The following is an 8,777-nucleotide window of genomic DNA, read 5'->3' as shown; positions in this document are numbered from 1 at the left end:
AAACTGTGAAGTAACTGTGGTGGTGTAGTGATGTTTCAGACACCACGCCCCCTGGTGTCCGACGCGTCCCACGTGTGTGACAAAGCGTAGGCTCCCTCGTCTCGATTCATGCTCCTCGGACCCTGCTTTGGGATCTCGAGGTGGTATTTGTCTCCGTGACGTGGTTTTTGTCCCTTGCGACGCTCTGACTCGGCTGATCAAACCTGCAGTAGTCACTTCTCCTATAACTACTACTACTACTGCTACTACTACTACTGCTACTACTACAACTACTACTACCGCTGTTAACGATACATCCGCTGCCATTCCTGCCGCCGTAACCCACGTTTGACGCTATAAAATCATGTACCTCTTTGGTCTGTAATACAAATAGCTGTGGGCGACTGAACCGGCGGAATCCTGAGAGGTTTCACTCTCTTTTCCATTCGACTCCGACGCGCGGCGCTTTTATTACCGCAGAGATAAAGTTTACGGCTGTTTCCCGGTGTAATGTGTGATTGGGTTAAAGCAATGATCAGTGTGGGGTGGATGCCGCCGTTGTCGGGCCCCATTATGCCGCCGGCACATTACTCCATGATGGCTGCTCTTTAGTGGGAGATTGGCTGTGTGACCGCGCTCCAGCTCCTAAATTGCAGATTGGCTCATTGACTTCAATGATAAAATGTAAAAATGGCGGCTAAAGGAGCAGGTTCCGCCGCGCAGCTGTTTGTCAACCGCCCGTGTGTCTCTCCGATGCTAAATGCTTCTATCCATTCGGCAGTGGTTTATGGCTCGGGAGGCTAACGCTAGCTCATCCCATCTCTGTCATACTACGCTGCCCTTGTCTCGCTCGCATATGCGCGGCCATAAAGCGCAATGTTTCGCCAAACGCAATAAACGGAGCACACAAAAAGAAACCCACGCTACGATGGAGGGGTATTGGTTTTATCGGGGAAAACCTTTTGCGGAACGGAAACGGCGAGCCCGAACTGAAGGACTAGCTAGATGGACGCTGGGTTTTTGTTTTAACATTCCTAATCTGTCATCGTCATGAAGTTGGCTGCCCGATTACGGCCGATTCATAACCGCGATTATTTGTTTCACGGTTCACCTGATGTGTTCCATGTGTAATGTTTTGTAACGCCTTTGACGGTAGGTAAGACTTTGCTCTAGGTTTCGCGTGGCAGAACGAGCGCACGCAACATTCGTGTCATTGAATACAGCAGCCAGTAATTGAAATCATGATTATAATTTGAATTAAACGGGCCGATTGCAAGAAGCGCCCTTGAACGACCACGTGGTTTTCGAGTCCTTCTGACCAAGATCCTGGCTTTAGATCGTAACCAGTCCTGACAAGTAGTTTTTTTGGTAGCCGCGTAATACAATACAAGCAGATATCCTTCCTGATTGTGTACTTACGCCCCATTTGCTTCTCTGCAGTTCTGGAAGGCGTGGCCTGAACTGCGAGTCTCGTAGGCGATCATTTGTGGTGTCCCTCGTCATGTCCGTAAGGGTCAGTGTGATTCTGTCGCTATTTGTCGGTCGCAGCTCGCAAACCTCAAATCGAGAGCTTCCGACAGCTTTCCTCACGGCCAATCAGAGCAGCCCGACAGTGCCGGACGAACCGAACCGAACTTTTGTCATTCTTCATCGCCGCTACCGTGATCGAAACAGGCGCGTCCAGTGAACACAGCGCCCTCCTGTGGCCTTTAAGAGCAGGTTTGAAACACACACGTTTCTTCTGTTAGTGTTATTTTCTCTTTACGGCTCGTTCCATCACGTGACACTTGCGCTTGTAACAAATCTTTCGCCAAATCTGTCCGTGTCTGCGCTTCATGTGAACGCGAGACAAACAATCGCTGCAAAATGTCCTTGTGTTTGTGGTCTTTGAGTCACGTCTGAAAATGGCAGACGCACTGGGGGATTCAGCATATACAGTAAGTTGTAACTTAGTTTTAGAAAGGTTGGAAGATGTGTAAACATACATCCACACAGACAGCTTATCCGTGTTTTACAGATTATTTTGGCGTTGGTCGTCGCGTCGCTAACGTTTTTGCGCCGTCATCGTTCCTCAACAGGTTCAGAAAATAAATACTACAGCGATAAGGCTTTAATTTAAAGGGAACTGTGAACAGCCCCCAATAAGAATCCCTTAAAGATTCTCATATTTCTACATTTTTGCACTTTGGCTGCGAGCGACCGCGGTTTTTGCGTTGAAAAAAAAACAAAAAACGTCACGTTAAAAACTAGTGGCGACAAATGTGAGAAGCAAAAAATCTATTTAAATTTCCTTGATGAATACAAAAAACAAAGGTACATTTTCTGCACCTTTTATGATAATTATGATTTTTTTTGTATTTTTTTTTTTGACCAGGCAATTTTTTTAATAAAACTAAATATTACGTGTTGTAAATTTCCGTTGCTACAAGTCTCTGTCGCCTAATGCACCGACTCATTTAGGCCGAACACAAAGCCTATTATAATTAACCTCTCTTGCATTAGGTATTTCATGGTTAATTAATGCAATAATTCCGCGGCCGCCGAGAGATCCTACGCCTTTTCCCCGCTGTCCCCGTTATGCCGAATCTAGAACAAACTGAATCCACATTATTGCCGTTATTAGGCCGAGCAGGTTAGCGCGAAAACCTCCACACTGCTAATGTTATCCTGCACGGCCGCCGAGTAACGCATTAATCCACGATAATTACCACAACGGAAGCAAATAAAGACAAAGTAATGGCCGGCATCATCATCAATTCCCGCGCTGGCCTACATTTATATATGCAGGAGGGTTGGGGAATGCCTTTTTAAGTGTATATTGTGCTGCCCTTGATGACGAGCGCTCGGGAAAAAAAAAAAGGTCGTTAAAGCAAATTAGACCGTTAACATCCTAAGCAGCCTCCGTCCCGTGATCGATTCGGAGGCGTCGGGTTTAGAAGGCCCATAGGAGTCCTGGAGTCATTATGGCACATCATGGACACACTATTTGTTATATGCAGATAGACCGATAATTATTGACCTCTGCTGGTGGTAATAAGAATAAAGGGCGCCGGGGGTTTTCGGACAGTTTCAGTATTAAAGGATTCGACCTGGTTTATGGGTCATGGTTTACTGGGCCCGTCCGCGTGAAGCAAAAACATGCACAACATCTTGAGGAAATGAGGAAACGCTTTTTAAATCACTTAAAATATTGAAGTTAATCAGCTCCAACGTTGACAGTTGAAATGACTTTAAACCGGGAGATCAGTGTCGCAGGTTTGTGGAGCCGATCCCGAACAAATACGGATGATGTTCAATATTTGTCGCTCGTTTACACAACGGGACAAGACACGCAAACGAGCGCTAAAACACGGAGGCCGAGTACAGATGCACCAGTTGAGGAAACGCCGCCAGGAGCAGAGCACACACAAACTGAGACAACAAATAGTCAAATTTGATTGAAAATATACGGATACTGGAGTTGATATGTTGCCCATCCTTATACTACACGTACTAATTACAGTTTTTGTGAAGTGAATATAAAGTTTTGACCATCCTCTAAACTAACATTTCTGCGCTTGAAATTCTGAATTGTTGACTTGATTTGACGTAAAATCATTAGTATTTCGCCCTCTTTCTGTGTCTGCTGGAACCATATACTTATACATTACTATTTATCATACATTTTTCATAGTTTCATTGCGACAAAACAAAAAGAAACTCTGCAGAACCACAAGAGAACAAGATCTTGTGTCAGTTAAACATGGAAAAGCTTATGGTCTCAGTCATTTCCAACTTCCTGATGACGTAGCGTTCTAAAGGATCAACAGAATCACCACTATTTCTGACGATTTTAAATGTTTTGCCTGGTAATCTGCCCCATAAAAACCATCTTCCCACCGTACCACAAAGTCGCCCTACGCAGTCGTTTTCGGTGTCTCGGCTCCTTCCCTCCTCTGTGGACTAGCGCGCCGCACAAAGCTAATTGACCCTCTCCTCTGCATCCCACTTCACGTAGACAAATGCCCCCGGGGCCTCCTCCGCCACTTCGTCCCCTCCACATACACCATTTATCATTCAAAGACGCTCGCCAGACAACTTGATTAATATTTCCGTCTCCGATTTGAGGACGGGCAGAGGAAGAGGAAACCGATAAAGAATCTCGCGCCGTTTCGTTTAGCAAGCGCGGGGGAGGCCGTCGATGTTTTTTGGGTTTTTTTGAAAAGTGGCGTTGGAGGTGACAGGAAAACAGATGAGGCCAATCTCCGGGCCGATGTCCGCGCTGATGTGTCAATAAAGGACCACAGGGGCAGAGCGGAGCGGGGCGGGAGGGGGGACGATGGATTTCTGCCGCGATCGCCGGAGTTGGGTCGGCGAAGAGAGAGAGAATCAACAGACGAGACAGAACGACCGGGAGGAAATACGCTTTTTTTCTTTCTTTTCCCCCCCGAGTTGATTTGTTTTTCGTAGAGCGCCGCGTCACTACGGCAGCCGCGCGCCACAAAGTCGTTAATTTGACGAAAGCGGTTGGAGAAATCAAAACGATGAAATAGTAATGGCGAGAAGATCGGGCAGCGTTCTCGGGAGTCGTTTCCGGGTTCGACTTTGCAGGTACAACGGCGCCAATCGCTCGTGACAGGTTGCCCCGGCGATATTAAAGGATGGTCCAACCGCAGAGGACACATTTCCCCCGTCGGGATAATAACGTGCGCTCAACCGAAACGTGCTTATTACTCTAAAGTACTATTAATGCTGCTTTATATGAGATGTCGGGTTACTAAAGGTGCATCTGTGACCACCATCACCTCTATTACTACAAGCGAAGTGCGTGTTCTCTATTCATGAGGTTCAGTCACGGAACCAAACTGTGGGTCACATGTCGAAGGCATCACTCGTGCTGTCGTCTCTCGCTGTTGGAGAGTCAGGAAAAACAGAGCATAAAACTGAAAATGAAACGTTTTGATAGTTGAAGAAGACAGAAGTTCTCGGCTTTTGTGGACATTTCTATTTCTCTTCCTCGTCCACACGACCTCAAAGCTTTGTGTCTGATCCTGAACTATAACACCCAGTCAGTTGGAAATGAAACTTCCTAAAACTTTCTGCGAGTAGGCTAACGTGTATTAGCATAGCCACTAGCATTAGCTGCTAACGACCTGAAACCAACAGCTCAGTCAGGAGTGACCGCTGTAAGTCCACTGGTCCCTCTTGACCACAGTCACACATTCCTGGACAAACGGGGTCTTTGGGGGCGTGACAGAGTGAACATGCGGCTTTCGTCCTCAAGATGGCAGTAGCAATGAGTGTGTCACGTCCCTTTGGAGCCATGACTAGCCACATTTGGCCCGGCCCTGGCCCCAGACCGGTTCGCCAAGCTCTTCGGCTCCGCGGCGAGGGACATTTGTCTGCAACGTGACCAACACACCAATAAAACAAACGTATTCTTGATAAATAAAACCATTCTCCGCTCGGTGGTTGAGTGGCAGCAGCACATGTGCAAGGCTCCACGTGCAGCCGGCTTCAGCGTCAAGAGTTTGAATCAGACGCTTAGCATGTCCCTCGCTCATCCCCACGTCACGCTACAATGTCCAGAACAATAAAGACCAAAGAAAACTTGCGTGGGAGATCACTTAAGACGGTAGAAAATCTTTTGGACTCTATAGACCTGTTTCAACGCCAACCGTGAAGCCCTGCATGTAGGAAAATGCGAGTAAACCCGCCCAGACACGAGGAGAACAAGCAGAACCTGCACGGAAACACCTTCCGGAGTCGAACCTGCGCTCTTCTCACCGCGAGGCTCGAGTGTCGGCGCCCATCCACGTGCGAGTCGAGCGTCTGAATCTCCGGAGATGCGGCGCGCAGACAAAGCCGCGATTCAGATTCCCCGAGTGCGTCTCCCGTCGGGCCCCGTATCGGAGACGAGATCGGAGCCAATGCATTTGGAATCGTGTTTGACTTTGGCGACGACCGACGGAGCGGACGTGTTTGGGGGCCTCAAGTCGAACGGAGCGCGCCGCTGTTTTTGTTTGGACGCTAAAGCTAAAGCTAAAGCTAATCCCCCCCGCCGCGTCATGCAGATACGTCAGGATTTATGTGTTTCATTATTCGATACAAGACACGTGTTGCGGTCGCTCAACCAAAAACGACGTATCAATGCGGGGAGAGTACGATCGAAGATGGGGACACGCTCCGACGCCGCCGCTGACTTTGTTTTCATTTGTTTAGCGTCTAAAGATGATTGGTCAGTGCTGATCTTGTTGACCCGTTTGCCTCGGTGAAACTGCGGGGACCAACGACGAGCCGGACATTTACATAAACGTCCTGGAGATCGTCACGCCCTCAAAGAGTCGGTCATTTGTTGCTGTTTCGTTTGTTTTCAGCGTAGATATTGTTGCATTATTGATTCGTTCTTCTGTTAAAGTGGTCGGACTCATACTGTAAAACGTAGATAAGATATAATGACATTTCAGGTGAAACTCCTCTATGAAGGGTGCACCGTAATTTGCCTTAACTAAGCATGAACAAAGACTTAATAATAATGAATATATTCACATTGTTTTACATTCAGAATGATTCAGATTCAGTTAAATTTAGCGTTAGGAATTAGGATCATTTTATTAGTTAAGTAGTTACTAAACCTGAATCATTCTTAATAAACTATTTGTTCAAAATGAATGAAGTCTTTGTTCATGCTTTACTATAAAGTGTTACTGTTTTACACCAACTAAACTTAAAAGTGCACGATGGAACATTTCAGTCCTGAAATGTTCCAGGTAATATTAAAGTCAATGAAATAATATAGCAACAAATGTGTAAAATCACTACTTTTGTACTTTTTGAAAATTGGAATATCGAGTATATCGCCTGTAATCAAACTGTTAAAAATTAAATAAAAAAGAAAGTATGTTGTGAGTATAAAGTGATATTTGTGCTGTTTTGTTGTTAATTTTATCATTTACATTTGCAGACACAATTTAGCTCATCCCTGATGCTCGACATATTGAGATATTCACTTTTTGTCAATACGGCAAACTTCTGTCATCACAAAAATGTTGACTTTGCAGAATCTTAAGTTTTATAATGAGATCTGTGGAGCGGCGTCGCCAAGACGCTAAAAAATTAAATGAAACACTTTTAATTTGTATCTGGACTATTTTTTACTGCTAATATACTCTCATCCTCTTTTTTTCCAGGCCAAATGGTTTTACTCTGATATTGTGACTGTATTGGGGTCATACGCCTGTTAGAATAGTGACAGGAGCTAAAAAAGTAATGCAAAATAAACGTAAATACGAAAAAAAACAGACGGACGCAAAAAAACAACCATGAAAAAACTAACCATTTTGACATTAAAGACATGTTTATTGGGGAAACATTGCTCTCGATATGTGTATAAGTGTATAAAATCATCAAAAAGTACCAAAAAATGCTAACCGCTAGTGTTTTTTATTCCTACTTTTGATTGAACCGTCTGCACTTCTTCTCAACAGCTGAAGTGCCACTCTCGTTCCTCTCGTTTTGACAAACTCTAATCCACCACAAACACTTATCGCCGCTGTCTCTGGAGTAAATATTTCAAATCATATCCAGCGCCGTGAGAAATCCATTCCCCAAACAAACGCTCGCTCATCCCCTCATTGGCTCAGAGGAACGATGGCGGCGCCGCGCGGAGGAGCCGACAGCCATCGCCGAGTCGTTACCGCAGAATTACATCCTCATCCGCCTCGTCCGTCCCGCCTCCAGCTCCTCGTTAAGTACGCCGCTCATAAACCCCGACGCCTCGCTGTAAATATCCCCGCAAACGAGCGCACGGGTGCTCACGGCGACTGCGCAGACACACAACGCTCAACATGCGTTCAGGTGCGAGGGCGATTATTGCCCCGATATGGCAAAGAAGACGGTCCGCTTTGCCCCGAGCTGGTCATTCAAAGCGAAATGAGCGCTGCGTAACTTTGGAAAGGGTATTTTGGGGAGTGTCTACAGAGCCGCGGCGCACGGATGGGCTATTTGACCGCGCCGGGTTAGGGTCAGGGTTTGGGTCAGGGTTAGGGTCAGGGGACGGGTTAGGGTCAGGGTTCGGGTCAGGGGACGGGTTAGGGTCAGGGGACGGGTTAGGGGACGGGTTAGGGTCAGGGGACGGGTTAGGGTCAGGGGACGGGTCAGGGGACGGGTTAGGGTCAGGGGACGGGTTAGGGTCAGGGGACGGGTCTGGGGACGGGTCAGGGGACGGGCTAGGGTTAGTGTTAGGCTCAGGGTTAGGGGACGGGTTAGGGTCAGGGGACGGGTTAGGGTCATGGGACGGGTTATTGTTAGGGTCAGGGGACGGGTTAGGGTCAGGGGACGGGTTAGGGTCAGGTGACGGGTTAGGGTCAGGGGACGGGTTAGGGTCAGGGGACGGGTTAGGGTCAGGGGACGGGTTAGGGTTAGGGTCAGGAGACGGGTTAGGGTTAGCCATGAGACTATTTGACCGCGCCGCGGCTCTGTAGCCTCGGCCTACTTTTTGCGCAAAAGTGGGAGGGACGTTCATATGTAAAAGTCATTGATTTCCCTTGGTGTTCCCATTCGTCCAACAAACTGCGCAGTACTGCCTGTCACCTGTAGAGGGAGTGGTGTGCCTGTGTGTTGAATAGAAGCGAGATGTTACACTTTTGGCAGAAGCGAAAAAGGCAGGAACAAAGAAATGGACGACGGGACCTGAACCTGTGAAGGACTGAGATGACGCTTAAAAAAAAAAAAAAAAAAACTTTTGAACTTAATCATGGACAGATTTTACAAACACTGCGATGGGTGGGACGATGCAGGACGGGACATTTTATTTATTA

Source organism: Eucyclogobius newberryi, unplaced genomic scaffold, assembly GCF_026437365.1.
Source record: "Eucyclogobius newberryi isolate DKJ021-1_F unplaced genomic scaffold, fEucNew1.0.hap1 SCAF_20, whole genome shotgun sequence".
NCBI classification, from domain to species: domain Eukaryota; kingdom Metazoa; phylum Chordata; class Actinopteri; order Gobiiformes; family Gobiidae; genus Eucyclogobius; species Eucyclogobius newberryi.
The sequence above is the reverse complement of the archived record's forward strand: the minus strand, read 5'-3'. Positions refer to the sequence as shown.